This window comes from Euprymna scolopes, chromosome 24, assembly GCF_053919585.1.
Source record: "Euprymna scolopes isolate OS-2025 chromosome 24, ASM5391958v1, whole genome shotgun sequence".
In the NCBI taxonomy this organism is placed as follows: domain Eukaryota; kingdom Metazoa; phylum Mollusca; class Cephalopoda; order Sepiida; family Sepiolidae; genus Euprymna; species Euprymna scolopes.
The window spans coordinates 21035853-21052854 of NC_136505.1; positions in this window are offsets into that span (position 1 = coordinate 21035853).

Below are 17002 nucleotides of genomic sequence, written 5' to 3' on the forward strand. Positions count from 1 at the left end.
TGTGAATACTTTGGATTGTTTTGCCTTGACTGAACTGTGGATGTGCAGTTAGACAAAATTAGGTATATATTTCATCCCTGCACCTGGTCTTTTGACCTGGTCACTCCCAATCCATTTATAATGCCAGGTAAAATAGTTTGGATCAAGTAAAGATTAGATACCCCGTAACAGACGACAAAGATAGGCGAACAATTCAAGGGACACCGGTTGTTCGACCTTGATATTGCCGTTGGTTGTTTGTAAACTTTGTCAAATAGCAGACATGTTAGAACGTTCGCGAGCAAGATTTTTTTTTAATATATTTACAAAACTGTTAAAGATTTAAAAGAGAAACTATATATTTACAAAACATTTTCTTTAATATTAAATATTTACAAAATTTTTAAGGATTAAAAAAAAACATTTTTTCTATTTACACAAAACTTTTTGTGTAAGTTAACAAAACGAACGTAAATGTAACAAAATATATTCAAATAAATGGGTGTTTTTCTGAGTGCGTTTTTTTTAATATATTTACAGAACTTTCATAAAACTAATAATAATAATAAAAATAAAAAAAATAAAAAGGATGAACTATATCAATTACAAAACATTAGAAACTGAAAATTTCGGACGCTAAACTTACTTGAACTTAATTTGTCTTTATGGAGAAGTAAGCAAATAACAGGTTTTTGGGGTTTTTTTAAATAAAAATTATAAAAAGATTTGTATCTTGTTATACTACACTTCATCTTTATAAAAATAAGTTATGAAAAATATGTGAATAAAATATATTTAAAATCTCGATTGTTTATACTTGTGATTTTATAATGCATAAAAATTGCCTCAGTCTAGAAGGATTTATCCTCCACTGATCTGGTCCAGGATATGACCTTAAACTATATCCAGTGGTGAGGCCCCAGCTTGCGGGCTTTGGGGAGTGTGGGTGGAGCCACCCTTTAATTGCCATTGCTACAAGGTCCACTCTGACCCGGAGTGCCATGGTAGTACCTGTTAGGGTCGCAACTATGGGTTAAATAGAAACCGACTTTAAAACAACAAATATATTAAAAAATCTTTCTTCAAAATCTTTGGATTCGGCATTAAATAACCTGAAAAGGGTTGATATGCCGTAAAACAAAAACAACCAACCAACCTCCACTGATCACCTACATACATCGCACTTTAAATAAATATTGAATTGTATTAAAAACGCACAAAGAAAGATAAACACATACACACACACACACACACTGTACATAAAAATTAATCAAAACAAGTCAGTTATTTCATATTTTTTCTGCCATTAAAAAGTTTGGTTATAATAATTTTATTTAAATTTTTTTTTAATTATGTATTTTTTAATTGAAATAATTCGAAATCCTCAATTATAACCTCGGTTTATGTATTTATTTGGTATTATTTTACGACCTGCCCTAGCGTAGTATAAACACCTTCAACTACCCCATGTTAAGAACGGCTTTCGGAATAAAAACCCTCCTACCTCCCCATGTTAAGAACGGCTTTTGAGGTTGGGGCTGTTTATTCTGGAAGCCGTTCTTAACATAGGGAGGTTGGAGTGTTTATAATATGCTGGGGTACGTCGTAAAAAATTTATTATTAATAATATTAATAATTTTTATTAAAAGTTCTGTAAATATATAAAAATAACTTACTCAGAACGACACTCATTTATTTAAATATATTTTGTTTAAATACGTCCGTTTCATTACTTACATTAAAAAGTTTTGCGTAAATAGAAAAAAGGTTGGGTTTTTTTTTTAATACTTAAAAGTTTTGTAAATATTTAATATTAAAGAAAATGTTTTGTAAATATATATTTTTCTTTTAAATCTTTAAAAGTTTTGTAAATATATTTTTAAAAAAATCTTGCTCGTGAACATCTAATATGTCTGCTATTTGACGTGTTTACAAACAACCAACGGCAATGTCAAGGTCGAACAACCGGTGCCCCTTAAATTGTTCGCCTATCTTTGTCGTCTGCTACGATCTTTACTTGATCCAATAGTTTGGACAAAACACTATTCCATCATGCACAAAAAAAAACTACCTTATGAATAGCTTCTAATATTTTGAGTTTCAGCATTAAATAAACCAAATATCTATTTAAGCTATAAATCTATCATGTATATCAATAAAAGTGAGAATGTGTGGATATGAGGACTGCTCAATCTATATACTCAACGAATTTTGATCTAGAAACATGACATTTTGGTATATAGGGTATTCAGACACGTGGAAAACTTTTTAATTGGTTTTCATCCGGAAAAAAAGGCTGCTAAGAGATCACAATTGAAAAATTGGTACTTAGGGGGCATCAAATTTTTGTTTGTAAACTGTTTCGCGACTGTGCATGCATATGTTATGAATAAATAAGTTGGAAAAGACTTTCTGAAGACCAGGAAAGCTGGTCTAATGGTTATCGTATTTGTCTCTTTGTCTTTAGGTTTTGGTTTTGATCTCAGCTAGAGTATTTCTTTTTACTTACAAGAACTGAATTGTTTAGAAAAACATAATATTCGCATGCACATCTCTCAGTTTCTTTCCGTTTATTTTTTTTATTTGTTTTTTGTTTACTTCACTTTTTAAAGGAATTTAACATTACGTTTAATACCTTTCTGTTTATAATAAATAAGAATTCTGCATTAATTAAAATTTATTTCTGCCTATTTTACGATTGGGCAACGCCGGGCGGCCTGCCACTATACTTATAAAACTAATTAACTCGTATCGATTCATTTTAAAATCAACTTGAAACCGACAATCCGATCAATGAAACTTTTCTGAGAGTTGATTATTTGGATTATTATTCCAAGTTTGTGTGTGATTGTTTAAAATGTGAAAGTCAAGTATCTATTGTGGACAATTAAACTAGTGTACACACTTTCAAAAAATAACGATTAAAAACATTATTTACACTAATATTCATATAAAATGACGTCTCGATCAGTCAAGTTAAAAAAAATAACGTTTCAATGTAGAACAATAAAAATTTATACCAATACGAGTGTGAACACAATTTTTTTCCTGTATTTGTTTTTACTGAACTCATTTCATATTTTCAGTATTTTCTTCTACAGTGCTCAAAAGATTAGTAGAGCAATTAGCCTAATGGTTTCCTATGAGTATGAAACAAATCTGTGTAGCTTAATTCCTATAATATATTTTCGAAAAAAATATATACATGATGTATACAAGGACGAAATATGGAAAATTATGTGTCGCTTACTTGCTATATATATTTTCATAACAAACACACGTGCAGACATATATGGGAGCAACATTCTTTTTTTTTTTTTTGTTAAAAGCATCAAAAGCTGGAGATAAAGATATATAAAGGTTTACATTGCACTGAAGAGGATCTAATGTTGATTTTTATAGAATTATTTTATATAATGGCTTTAATTAAAGTTTAAAATGCAAAAGTCAAGTATCATTGTTGAAAAGTGCTCTAAATAGAAACATTCATTACGAACGCGCCCCTACCATATCAAAGAACCTATGCATTGTGAACTAAGGACTGCAGGAAGGCACGTGAAACTTCTTCCCATTGCACCGCGGTGGGTCCCCAATAAGGCAAATTAACCCATTTGATTGAAAAATAGGCGATTTAACCGATTTCAATGACAGTAAAATATGGGAGGGAGAAACATTCGTTTATCCTCAATCTCGGGCAACATCGAGTTTCCCTGCTACTAAGTTATATAATTGAACAGAAGTTTTGATTACGGTTTTCTGAACCGCATAACGCTCGGCCCATAGACTAACTTCGCTGACTTCTCCGATATCTCAACTAATGTATCACCTTCGTTTCACAAGGACTATAAAATATTCACGAACACGTTATGTTTTTGCTATTGCTATAAACTTCCGTTGTAAATAAATATAAAATCTGTTTTGCAAATGTTTACTTCTGAACTCATTATTTTGTTTTGTTTATCGTATAACATGTATGGTTTTCTCCCAATTATTTATAAACCCTATAATTTTTTACTGAAAATATTTATTTGAAACCGGTTCATCCCAAAAATATCTCGGTCCTGGATATGACCTAAAACTATATCCGATAGTGAGGCCGCACCTTGCGGGCCTTGGTGAGTGTGGAGCCACCCTTTAATTGCCATTGCTCCCAGGTCCACTCTGACCCGGAGTGGTAGTACCTGTTAGGGTCGCAACTATGGGTTAAATAGAATCTGACTTTAAAAAAATATATACTCCATTAAAAATTGTTCCTCAAAATAACTAAATTCGGCATTAAATAACATGAAAAAGGTTGATATGCCGTAAAACAAAAACAAACAACCAACCAACCCAAAAATATCTCGTCCAAATAAAAACCCCGACATAATAGGGTTCCTTTTTCCTAAAACACCACCTGTTATAAGAACTGAACCTTTAAAAGACTCAATAACAACTATTTCTCAACTACTTTATTTGTTGAACTACAGATTCAGGCAATACTAACTATGAATAAAAAAAAATAATGATAGCATTTCTATATGGTCATTGATGAAAGGATGAGAACAATCTAGCCCAATGGCTTCAGTTCGAAATCCTGTATAAATTGTAGAGTTCGGAAGAAAAAAGGTTGGAGGTTATATCGGCTAAAACGTTATTTATTTATTTATTTTTTTTTTTTTAGATATAATTGTTGAATACTGTAACAGAGTGCGAACGCGCATATGGCGGCTATATGTAAATACCAAGCCGTGTGCGAAATAACGTCACTATAAGGAAAAAGAAAAATGCCATAAAAAGGAGAGCGAGAGGAAGTTCGAGGGGACAAAGGTCAGAGAGAAAGAGAACAATCACACGAGAGAAGATGATCAGGTTAGAAACGTGGTTTACGTCACAGCCGTAACGAAAAGTTAGGCGTGGCAGGATAATGAGGAAATAAATGTCGTCGTTACAAAAAAAGGAGTCGAGTTATTACTTGTTCGATGTTCCTTGCAACGTACTCTGCTACAACGTGCTGGGTCCTGAGTGTCTATATGTGTAAATGTGCGCCCTATGTTCCAACATGTTGGGCTACAGTTGATTATGATATGAAAGGTGTTTTCATGAGATTGATCTACACAGATCAAAACTTTAAACAGTTTCAATATATGCTGAAAAACTCCCCCTCCATTCCTATATATTTCACTCCTTTCTTTTATTGTGATAGAATTCGAGACTGGAGGGAACCCTGGCTTAATATAAGATGAACTTTGTGCTACTCTCCAATATATCTTAGATGAGTCAATGCACGTAGATGTGTTCGTCCAATAAAAACTGAAATAAATAAACTTGTTTTAAGTGGAATGAACTAGATATCATTTTATATACATTGTATTACCCCCACTTCGTAAAAACTAGCAAAAAGAATTATACTTTGACAGTATTCGCACTCGCTATTTACTTGGATAAATTACTAAAATATTCATATAAAATAATGAAAATCACGTCGGTAATTTAGTTTTCCAGTATACATTTCTTTTCTGATCTGAACTGAAAAAACTGACTGTCATCTGTTGGTTTTGTTTAGAAAGGAATGTTTCTAACTTTATTTTACTTTATTCAAGTAAGTCTCGGATAGTTGTTTGATTGGATATTTTCTTGTCTTTGAAATAGTTTAGCATTATATCTTGATTTATTATAGATTGGTTTTAATTATAAGGCATAAGACATTCTTCTTTTTTGTTTTTGTTTTTTTGTTTATTTTTTTAATTTAATTTTTGTCTTTGAATCGTTTGGTTTTGTTTGTTGTTTTTTTTTTGTCTTCTTTTGTTTGGCTTCGTCTTTTTGGGGGGTGTCTTTGTTTTTTTGTGGGGGAGGTAGTCTTTGTTTTGTTTTATCTTTTTTGTCTTTGTTTTTTTTGTTTATTTTTGTCTTTGTTTTTTTTTTGTTTATTTTTGTCTTTGATTTTTGTTTATTTTTGTCTTTGTTTTTTGTTTATTTTTGTCTTTGTTTTTTGTTTGTTTTTTTGTCTGTATTATGTTTTTGTTTATTTTTCTTTGTTTTTGCTTGTTTGTTTTATTTGACTCATTTTACTTTACTGTTTTCTGAGTCCCTTAAGTTGCTGAAGCGGAAAATCTAATGCTTCCCGTAGTCCATTTTGAGTAATGACCTGTTCATAAGCAAACTTGGGAGCCACACAGAACCAATCAATTGCTCAATCAATCCACTATTAAATCAACAATGACAATTCCATCTTTTCACTCATCCCTTCCTCATCCCTTCCTCTTCTTTCCTTTTCTTCTGCATTTTTACCACTAGTTCTTTTTCTTATCCTTTTTTTTTTTTTTTTTTTTTTTTTTTTTTTTTTAGCAACCCTCTAATTTTATATGCAACTCCTATACTGACATTGTCACTGTTGGTTAAATATTAATAATAAAGATAGCGATGCTTCTAAACAAAAAATAGATTTAAATGAGTTATTCCAAGACGTACACCTATAAATTCATAGAAAAACAAGAAAAAAAATAGGGCAGAAAAACAAACAGAAGGACCGAAGAAACAATGTTTAAAAAATAAAAAGACTTGAATAGAATATTTAAACAGTTGATTCAGTATTGCAGAGTATTTTAATGTTTTGAAAAAAAAAAACTATGAAATGATACTTTCCAAAACTAATTTGATTTTAATCTATATTAATAAATCTCTGTGTATGGCAATCAATTTTAGTTTCATAGAATATTATTGGGGATAATATTTGAACTTGCCATTTCGAAATCTGGAATCAAGCATTCTAGCGTCTATACTGAAAAGACTGAGTGAAATCTTTCAAGTGTTTTATTTAGTATTAGCTAGCTGTAACAAAAATGTGTAAGGAAAGTCCTTTTAAAAAAAAAGAATTACTGTGCCCTCTATAGATGTATAAGGAAAAATTCAAGATGGCGCCCCACTCTCTCTTTAACACAGTAAGTTCAGGAAAAGATGTTATAAATGTTGCAGCAATTTAATAACCATTATACACCGGTTCTGCACGGATTCCAACTGGCAAGGTGCCTAGACGGACGCGAACGGTTCCTCAGACCGGACCCAACAACGGTAAAATATCCTCACACAGCACGAGAAGCAACAGCCACACGATTCCCCGGCCGACTCAATCGTAGCTCTCCCACGTCTTTCTCCTCACCCACTTTTATCGTCGTTCTAGGCTGGCTAAATTTGCATATTGCGAGAATTCGTGTGACTTTGCGAGATCTCATACTTTACAAAAGACGGCGGCCACCATCTTGGTCTTTCTTTTCTATTTTTGGTCGGTAATGCTGAGCTGGTCTCGAGGTAAGTCTTTTCCCCTCGTCCGTCTCTCCCACGTACCCACACAACACGCAAACACGTGGGCCCTTATCTCCTGGATGCACGTTACACTCCCCCCTGATCTGATGATCACATAGAGAGCACTGGGGGAGTGGCCTTTTAGTGCATGTGCTTCTGCGAAGAGGTACATTCACTGTTTCAGATTTGGGCTCTGGATCTGGTTCCGCCTCATCAGATGAAGTATCGCTATCAGTCTCTGGAGGGGGCTCACTGAATCCGTGCATCGGCAGCTCATCGCTAGACGCTTCACTGCTTTCTTCTGTAGTTGTGTGACGCACCTCAGTAGCTGGGCGAAGATCTCGCACATGTCGTGGGGTTCCATCGACCAAAACAGACTGCTGGCTAATCACTCCAGATATTTGTCCTCGCTTAAACTTGTCGGTGTACCGATTTCCTGAGGACCGCACCCACACTGGATCTCCCACTTCATATCTGTTATATGTTCCCTTGTCGGCTGGCTGCGTAGTGTTGATTCCCTTCACTCCGACTCGGTACGTGTAAATAGCATTCAAAGGTGCAGTTGAAGGGGATGTCCCGTCCTTTGGCGTAATGTTGTACCAATATGTGGCTTCCGTAATAGTACATCGCTTCCTGGCAGCAATTCTCTTGATGCTGCGATGGCTTCTTTCAGCAATGCCATTTCCTGACGGCACATGCGCACATCGCAACCGTAGTCGGACGCCCCACTCATCTAACAACTGCCGGACTTGCTGGCTACAAAACGCTGCATCATTGTCAGTCAGGAGCTCTTCCGGCGCACCTCGCTCAAAAAAAATTGATGATAGGTAGCGAACAACATTTGCTGAATCCTGTCTGGTTATCTGCCGCCACACCGCAAATCTCGTAGGCCCGCAATCAATGAGAGTTAGAAAGGGCTTGCCACTGTAATGGGTAATATCCATGGCCAGCCGCTGCCATACACTCTCAACTTCCAAGCGACCCTTCTGCCATCGCTCTGGTGCAGGATCAATAGACTGGCAAGCCTCACAATTTCTGACGATCTGTCTGACATCCATCTTGGTCACTGCTGGGTATACGCGCCTCACAAAATAAAGGGTCCTCTTGATACCCGGATGTCCGCTCTGTGCATGAATTTTTTGTATTTGACATGGGTCGATTGCTACTGCACACGATCGAGCAGTAATCTCCATTCCCATCTTCGCGGCTTCATACCATTTGTGAGGTACTCGGGTCAGTTGGTCAGCACGATTACAATGTGATGGCACCAGAGTGACGCTCAGTGATAGCCCATACTCAGATACTAGGTTTTTTAGTGTGTCTAGCCTTCTCCGTATTAACATTTCGCTTGCTGCCTTGGTATGGATTCGTGTCCGTCCTGAAAGTGTGTCAGACACCCAGTGGTAGACACAGAGAGAATCTGTGTACAAGGTCAACTTCTTAGACTGCCACTGCAGGGCCAGATTTACCCCCTTTACAACAGCATCCAGCTCTGCCAGGTTGATATGCTGAGAATCTGTTACGGGCCGCAGCCAACACGCATCCTCGAACACGTTTCCTCCTTGCTCCAACGATACTCCCAACGCCAAAGAACTGTCATCAACCCACACACCTACGTTGTCTCTGTTAACACACCACCGCCCACAGGCAGGGTCCTTCTTGTTTACTCTCTCCAGTGTCTCTTTAATCATCAGAGTTAGTAGGACATCATCGGATATGTCATCCCAACCTGTGGTTGTTAAATTTGCTCTGCATTTAATTACACCAACAGCTGCGCGGAGCCAGCCACAGACCGGTAAGTGACCAACAAGTTTTCCACACCAAGAAAAAACAGTCCGCCTTGTAACGAGGGTGGGGATGCTTGGAATTTCACTGCCACACCTCCATTGTAGGGTGCCATCTTCTTCATAAACATCCAATCCCAATACACGTGCTCCTTCCCTTAAACGTTCGGGATTCTTGCATTCCAGACCAAACTGAGCCAACTTTTCTTTGACACACGATGCAGACTGTACATCTTCATTGATGTATACGTCATCAATGTAAACTGACGTTGAGTCCCTCATGGGCTTTTCTTGGGACAATACTGTGTTGACAATAGTCTTCATGATCTGTGGTGCCACATTTAGGCCAAAGCCGAGGCGTGTAAGGCAGTACCTCTGCCCCTGGAACCAAACTGTCTGAAACGGCCACAACGTCTCATCAACTCGCACCTGTAAATAGGCTTTTCGCAAATCCAATATCGAGACATTAGTGCCTTTCTGACGCCATTCCCTCAACTTGCTGGCGCATACGTCAGCATCGGCCGTGTAGGCTTCAATATGCTTGTTAAGCTCCCTATAGTCCAGCACGGGCCGTACTTTCGACTTGTTATGCTGGACTACTGCCATCAAGGGTATTAGACCCTTGGGAGGCCAAAGCTTGTCCTCAGGGTAGGGGATTAACCAGCCATCTTGGATCCACGCCTTTAGTTCCCTTTCGTATTCTGCTCGGGCCTCACTGGGTATAGGGTACTCTGCAACCCCATTCTTAGTTTAGTCGGTGCCATTCCCTCGGTCCACTTCCAAGATGCAATCCAGGCCCTCTTGCGTGAGTTGTAGTCCACTGTAAAATCTGGCCGATCGGTGGAGCGCTGCACACACTGAGGCCTCCAAGAATCGCACCTTTCCATCCCGATGAATTGCGACTCCCCCCAGCGCCTTGATGACATCGTATCCGAGCAACAGGTAAACCCCAGGAGATTTCCTTGGGTCACAAGCACATTGATCTTAGTGGCTGCACCAGTGTCCGTGTAGATCTCGACAGCTCCACAGCATGTCTGGGTCTCGCCTCCTATCGTGGTGACTTTGATCTTCCTCTTAGTCCAACTTGGACACAGCCTGGCGCTCACTATAGTATGCGAACAGCCCGAGTCGAGAAGTGCTGAGCAAGGTATCCTGTTTATGTAGACGGTCATCACTGGTTGCGCCTTGTTCAAATTTTGCTCGGGGAGCAGGGCGGCGCTGACGTCCTCTCCCCTGATACGTTTCCCGCACAGTTTTGGGCTAGATGCCCCAAACCGCCGCAATTAAAACTGCACACACGCCCCTTGTTGGTGCAATTCCTTACAAAATGTCCGCATCGGCCGCAGCGAAAACATTTCCCATTGCTTACAGGGTTCTGATTCGGAATCTCCCGAGCGCCAATCTGGCCTGTCTGTGTCGCCATCACAACTGGTTCCCAGGTCCTCCTAATCTTTGATGATGGCTCGAGCACGTTCCATCAAGTGTTCCATGGTCGTTGTTGAAACGCTGGTTGAGGCTCTCAGTAGCTGCTTCACCCGAGTGGGAAGGCCCGCCACAAACGTGTATGCAAGCGTCCATTTCGACACCCCTCCACCGAACAGAACTGCGAGTTTCTTTAACTCAGCGAAGAAAACGTCCACGCTTTCCTACGGTAGAAGTTTTCGGGAAGCAAATTTTTCATAGGCCGTACAAGGATCCATGGCAAATGCCTTGTACAGCGCAGCTTTAATTGCGGTGACATCTCCCTTTTCGGCAGCACTGAGTTGCTGATATACACTCAAGGCACCCCCAGCCAATCTCAGAGGAATCACAGTGTGTACCCTTTTCACCTCACAAAGGTCGCATGTCAGCTCGACCCTTTCAACCCAGTCGACGATGGACGTGGACCTGTCAAACTTGGGTATGAGCTTTAAGTCGAATTTCGATTCGGTCATAGTCCTAGAGGCCAAATTGCCGAAATAGCTTGTAACAAAAATGTGTAAGGAAAGTCCTTTTAAAAAAAAAGAATTACTGCGCCCTCTGTAGATGTATAAGAAAAAATTCAAGATGACGCCCGACTCTCTCTTTAACACAGAAAGTTCAGGAAAATAACCATTATACACCGGTTCTGCACGGAATCCAACTGGCAAGGTGCCTAGACGGACGCGAACGGTTCCTCAGACCGGACCCAACAACGGTAAAATATCCTCACACGGCACAAGAAGCAACAGCCACACGATTCCTCGGCCAACTCAATCGTAGCTCTCCCACGTCTTTCTCCTCACCCGCTTTTATCGTCATTCTAGGCCGGCTAAATTTGCATATTGCGAGAATTCATGTGACTTTGCGAGACCTCATACTTTACAAAAGACGGCGGCCGCCATCTTGGTCTTTCTTTTCTATTTTTGGTCGGTAACGCTGAGCTGGTCTCGAGGCAAGTCTTTTCCCCTCGTCCGTCTCTCCCACGTACCCACACAACACGCAAACACGCGGGCGCTTATCTCCTGGATGCACGTTACACTAGCTTCGTAAATGAATGTTTATTCATGGGAATCGTACTTATGCCATGCTCTTATATATCCTATAATTTTTGTTCGTTCATTTTATTCTGGACACAAGAACACCTAATGTGATCCGGGATGCACTCTTCTGATGTCCAACTCATTCTAAAATTAAACCAATGATTTACAATATTTAGATTAATTCTGAATTTTATATGTAAACTAGCAGGCCCTCTGGCGTTGTCCGGTTATAAAATACAAATATATTTTAATTCATACAGAAACTGAGACACGTGCATGTGAGTATTATGTTTTTTTTTTTTCTGAACAGTTTATATTTAATTATACTCGAGCTGAGATCGAAACCAAAACCTTAAGACAGCAAGTAAAGTACGATAACTATTAGGCCAGCTTGACACGCTCTTTAAAAAGTGTTTTTAAACCTATTTATTCTTATAAGGAATCTGTCATTTGAACGATTCATGTATGCGCAATCGTAAAACAGTTGATAGATAAAATCCGATGACCCTCCTCACACGTACCAATTTTTCAATTTGATACCTTAGAAGCCATTTCACCGAATGAAAACCGATTAAAAAGTTTTTCACGCGTCTGAATATCCTATATACCAAATTTCAAGTCTGTGGGTCAAAACTTTGAGTATATAGGTTCAAAATTGTTCTCATGCACACACACACACATTCTCACTTAGATAGGTGGAGTATTCCAGTTTGATTGAATTGAAATATTAAACCAACTGCAAATATTGTTGTCGCATAGGGGACATTCATATTGATGAGGGGGGTTAGAGAGAGGAGAGACATACATTTCTGGCGTGTTTCTTCTTACTTACATTTATTAGCGAGGAGAGAACGATCAGTTCTTATAACACAGAAGAGGGGACAGTCATTACTTATGATGGAGAGCGGAACACATTTCTTAGGATGGGTTATACAAAGTTCATTAATAACGATGATTTCACATTACCTTCAATTTGGTAGAATGACGACACAAAGACGGCAGTTACAAAAATATGTTCTTTTATTCTATTTGACCGGTCGAAATGATGATCACATCCAGAAATTCAAAGTCGTTTCTACATGTTTAATGTTCTAACCCTTCGCATCTAAAGGGGAACCCTCCTCATATCAGCTGTCTCCATCCGACTCGACTCTGGAATCGTTCTCTGTCTCTGTCTCTGTCTGTCTGTCTCTCACTATCTTGAGAATCTGCTTTTCTGTTATGACGTCATGTATGGCTCTCAACGTGACCCACTCACGTGGGAAATTCACCTGGCCTAAACATACGTGGTTCGGCACATGTTTCCAAACCATTTCTTCAGACAAAGAATTCTCACTAACCTATTTTTCGACCTAACTTATTTTTTAATGTTTTTAAATTTCTATTGTTCGTTTTTCTCTAGCTGACCTTATTTTAATTCAGTTTTCATAAAAAGGATTGAACAACTAAAATTCCTTTTTTTGCAAACAAACATATCTAAACTATTTTATGTGAAAGTGAACAATGCGAAATTCCATGTCTGAACTTTGCTTACAATGTAATTGTCTATATTTTTGAGATGAGGTGTTTTCATTGATTGAGATTGTCAGACTGACTTCCTCATCTTGGTTGTTATTGTCACAACGTTTCGGCCGTTTTGCCCTCCGGCCTTCGTCAGGTGTTTTGTATCGAACTGGGGAACCGTTTGTTAGGCTTGAAAGTCAACACCAAAGTGTACCTGGATATGCTGAAAAGTATGGTGATCTCCTGGTGTAATCAGGTGGCCGCTAGCAAACCTTGGATGTGGCAGCAGGACTCGGTGCCAGCCCACAAGTCCAGAGACCCTAGCTTAGCTTCAGAAGGAGTGTTACGACATTGTATCCTTCTCTCACTGGCCTCACCTCTTCCTCCAACGTGAATTCGATGGACTAATTCGTTTGGTAATACGTCAAGAACATCACCAACATGATCTCCCACAACACCAAAGCCAGCCTGATCGCCGCCGTGAGTCGAGTATTTGCCAAACTCCCACCGGCGCTTATGGAAAGACATGTTCCCAGTTCTGGATTCGTTGCAAGGCAGTAATTGAGGCTGAAGACGGCTACATTGAATAGATAATAATCGACTACATAATCAAGTTACCTGAATTGATTTTTTTTTAAATTAAAGTTTTAAAATAAGGCTGTATATTGTTTTCTTTAGGGTGACAAATTTATCGTTCCACCCTGTATAAATCCGTTGCATATACCCTTTTTTTTACTTGAGGTCACTGCTTATCAAGACCCACAGGCCACTCTAGGATAATGGTTAATGAGTATGTTGTATACGGTGATACAACACTGATGATCAGTAATGGTAGAACTTTAGTAGAGTATTATTATTTCAGAAAATAGCTTAACAAGAGTTATTCACATTAGAATTGAAAATGACAGTCCCACGGCACTGTGTTTTACAGACGGATAGTTCTAGGAAAGAAACTCTGCTCATGGAATTTTCGTTTAGTTTGTTTAAAGGCGAAGATTAGACATCTGTTCTAAATGATCCTCTTTTAAAGTTTGAAAATATCTAAGATTAAGATAAAAAGTAATCCTTCTACCAGTTCATGGGTGATGTAATGAGGACAATCTACCCCTAATGAATTAAATAAAGTGTTCATTTCGAAATGATCTATAGATCTTGAGTTCTACATGGATTTCCTAAGTTCAGAAAGATTCGCATGTTGAAGGTCAGAGGTTATGTAGGCCGAAAATTGAGAATAACAAGTGAAATGAAAATAGCAGTCCGTATTATACACAAGCATTCAATTTTTATTTAAATCTGACTTCAGAATTACCATGCTCTTTGTTTTGTTTTTTTTTTAGAGAGATGCTAAATTTTTATTTTTTTATTTTTTTTTTATTTGTAACTAGTTGTATGTACCAGGCGTTGCTAGGTTGAAACATATTGGCAGATATAGGGTTTAGTCACTTACTATCGAATATACATCAAATATCCTAACTACTTATGATTTTCCTGAACGTGGACCACATATAAGATTTATGAAAACATAAAACACATCTATTTTCATCTATAAGAATTAAATGGGATATAACTCAGAGTTTAAATAAACTTATATTCGGTTTTAAAGCATCTGGTGCCGGTAATAATTGAAAATGAATTAAATATAAACTAAATTAAAAAATGAATTAAATAAATCAACTGTAAATAATATTTCTAAATAAAACAATTAATAACATGGAGTTAATAATTAAAATAGATTTTCTTTAATGTAATCCCTATCCTCCCTATATATATATATATATATATATATATATATATATATATATAATCATGTATATATATATATATATATATATATATATATATATAATCATGTATATATATATATCATGTATATAAAATGAACTCATTTTTCCCGGTATTATTTTGATTTTAATAGGATTAAAAATCAAGATATTTCATGCGAATGTAATATGCAAAAACGGTAGCACACTATCTGAGGTGTGTTATAGACAGATTACCTATCCACTTCCTCGATAATCGCAGATTTCTTGATTTTTTTCTGCTGAGAGTTAACTGCCACAATCGGTCAAAATAAATGGAAGTAGTAAAATCTTTTCTCTCTAATTAATTCCTCCTTCCCCCACCACCACTTACACCGTTTCCGGATCATTCCCAAAGGACAGTTACGAAGAAACACTGGTTTGAGTTTTCTTTACTTCGTAGTTGCTTAGGACTCCTCAGGCTTATGCGCATAAGCCTGAGGAGTCCTAGAGCGGATGAAACGCCGAATATTCAGTGTAGCTTAATAGCCATATATATTTTATAAATTACTAACTAGCTCTACCTACGTATTGAGCACTTTTCAAGTAAATACTTAAAGTTTACGCATAAATCTATACTTTCGTATATTAATTTTATGTGAGTAAATTTAGTTATATATATATACATGAAATAAGCATATGCAAAATGTTACAACTTATATAGCTGCTACTTCAACGGGTTATAGCTTATAATATCAACCATTATATAAAAGGAACGTTGTATTTCTGTGAATTTGTTTCCTATGGACTTGAAAACTGATGGGCCGATTTTTATGAAATTTCACACAGAAGGTACATCATGTGCCTGGTAGTGTTCGTAAATAGGTTTTGCATTGGAATATCATCGATAAGTATCAATAATTGAAATAATCTGGTGAAAGAAGCAACAGGTGATCGTGACCAGAGTTAACATTTTACACAGCCTAATAGCACAAGTACATTTGAAAAGTTTTATTATCACACAAGCCGAAGGTCGAACATATAAAATCAATAGAAGGTTCGTTGATATGGTAGGGGCACATTCGAAAAGAATGCTTCCGTTTGAAGCACAATTTTATAATGATATTTTACTTTTTTCTTTTTTTTAACTTAAATTCAAGCCATTATCACCGCACGACAGTAATGCCAGGCATATAAAATCAACAGTAGGTTCTTTGATATAACAGAGGTGCGTTTTAAATGAATGTTTCTGTTTAAAGCACAAGTGAAGCATGATACTTGACTTTTGCATTTTAAACTTCGATGCAAGCAAATACATATAACAATAATTTTATAAAATCAACAGTAGGTTCTCTACAGTGCAATGTGAACTACAATATATTGTGGACTTAGTCACTGTGAAAGGTATGTCAAGCTTCCTCCACGTGCATCGCAATGGGCCTTCAATAAGAGAAGGTAATCAATTTGATTTAAAAATGGATTATTTCATCGATTTTGATGGCAATAGAAATGTACGAGAGTGAGACATTCGTTGATCATCATTTCATTCCGAGCAACGTCGGGTCTCCCTATTAGTAAACATAAAATAAACATATTAGCAGCATTGCTGTTTATTCATATGCGCACCATGAACATCACGATAGAATGAAAACTTGGCTAAAATGTTGTGAGACGACAACTATGGGTGGCAGTAATTGCTGAGAATGCAGTTAGAAGATACGGAGTTCCTATCCCGTCGAGGGTGCACTCTGACAAAGGTCAGATGACCAGTTGGCCGAAACGTTGTGAAACAACATCTAAGAAAGATGAGGATAATAGTCATCTTAATAATAAATAATAAATAAATTCCAATTAAAATAATATATGTATACGATTGAATGAGTTGTTAAAATAATTTTGTGTCTAAAAATGTAGATTGATGTGAATAAATGCTAATCATAGAAATCATTAAATCATTATATTTTATGAGATTGTTAAAGTTTACTGAACTTCAAAACCACGGATTAACGGTAGTCATGTCTGAGAAGGGATTATCGGTTTATATTTGAATTTTTTTTTTTTTTTAATCTTTTTGGAATTATTAGTTGCGTTTATTTCATTTTTGCTTTTAAAAAATGCTCTCTTAAGTTTTTATGGATCGGAGGTCTCTTACCAAAGTACTAGGAACTAAACTCTTGTTTCTATTGTATATTGTAGTAAATACTAACATCAGATC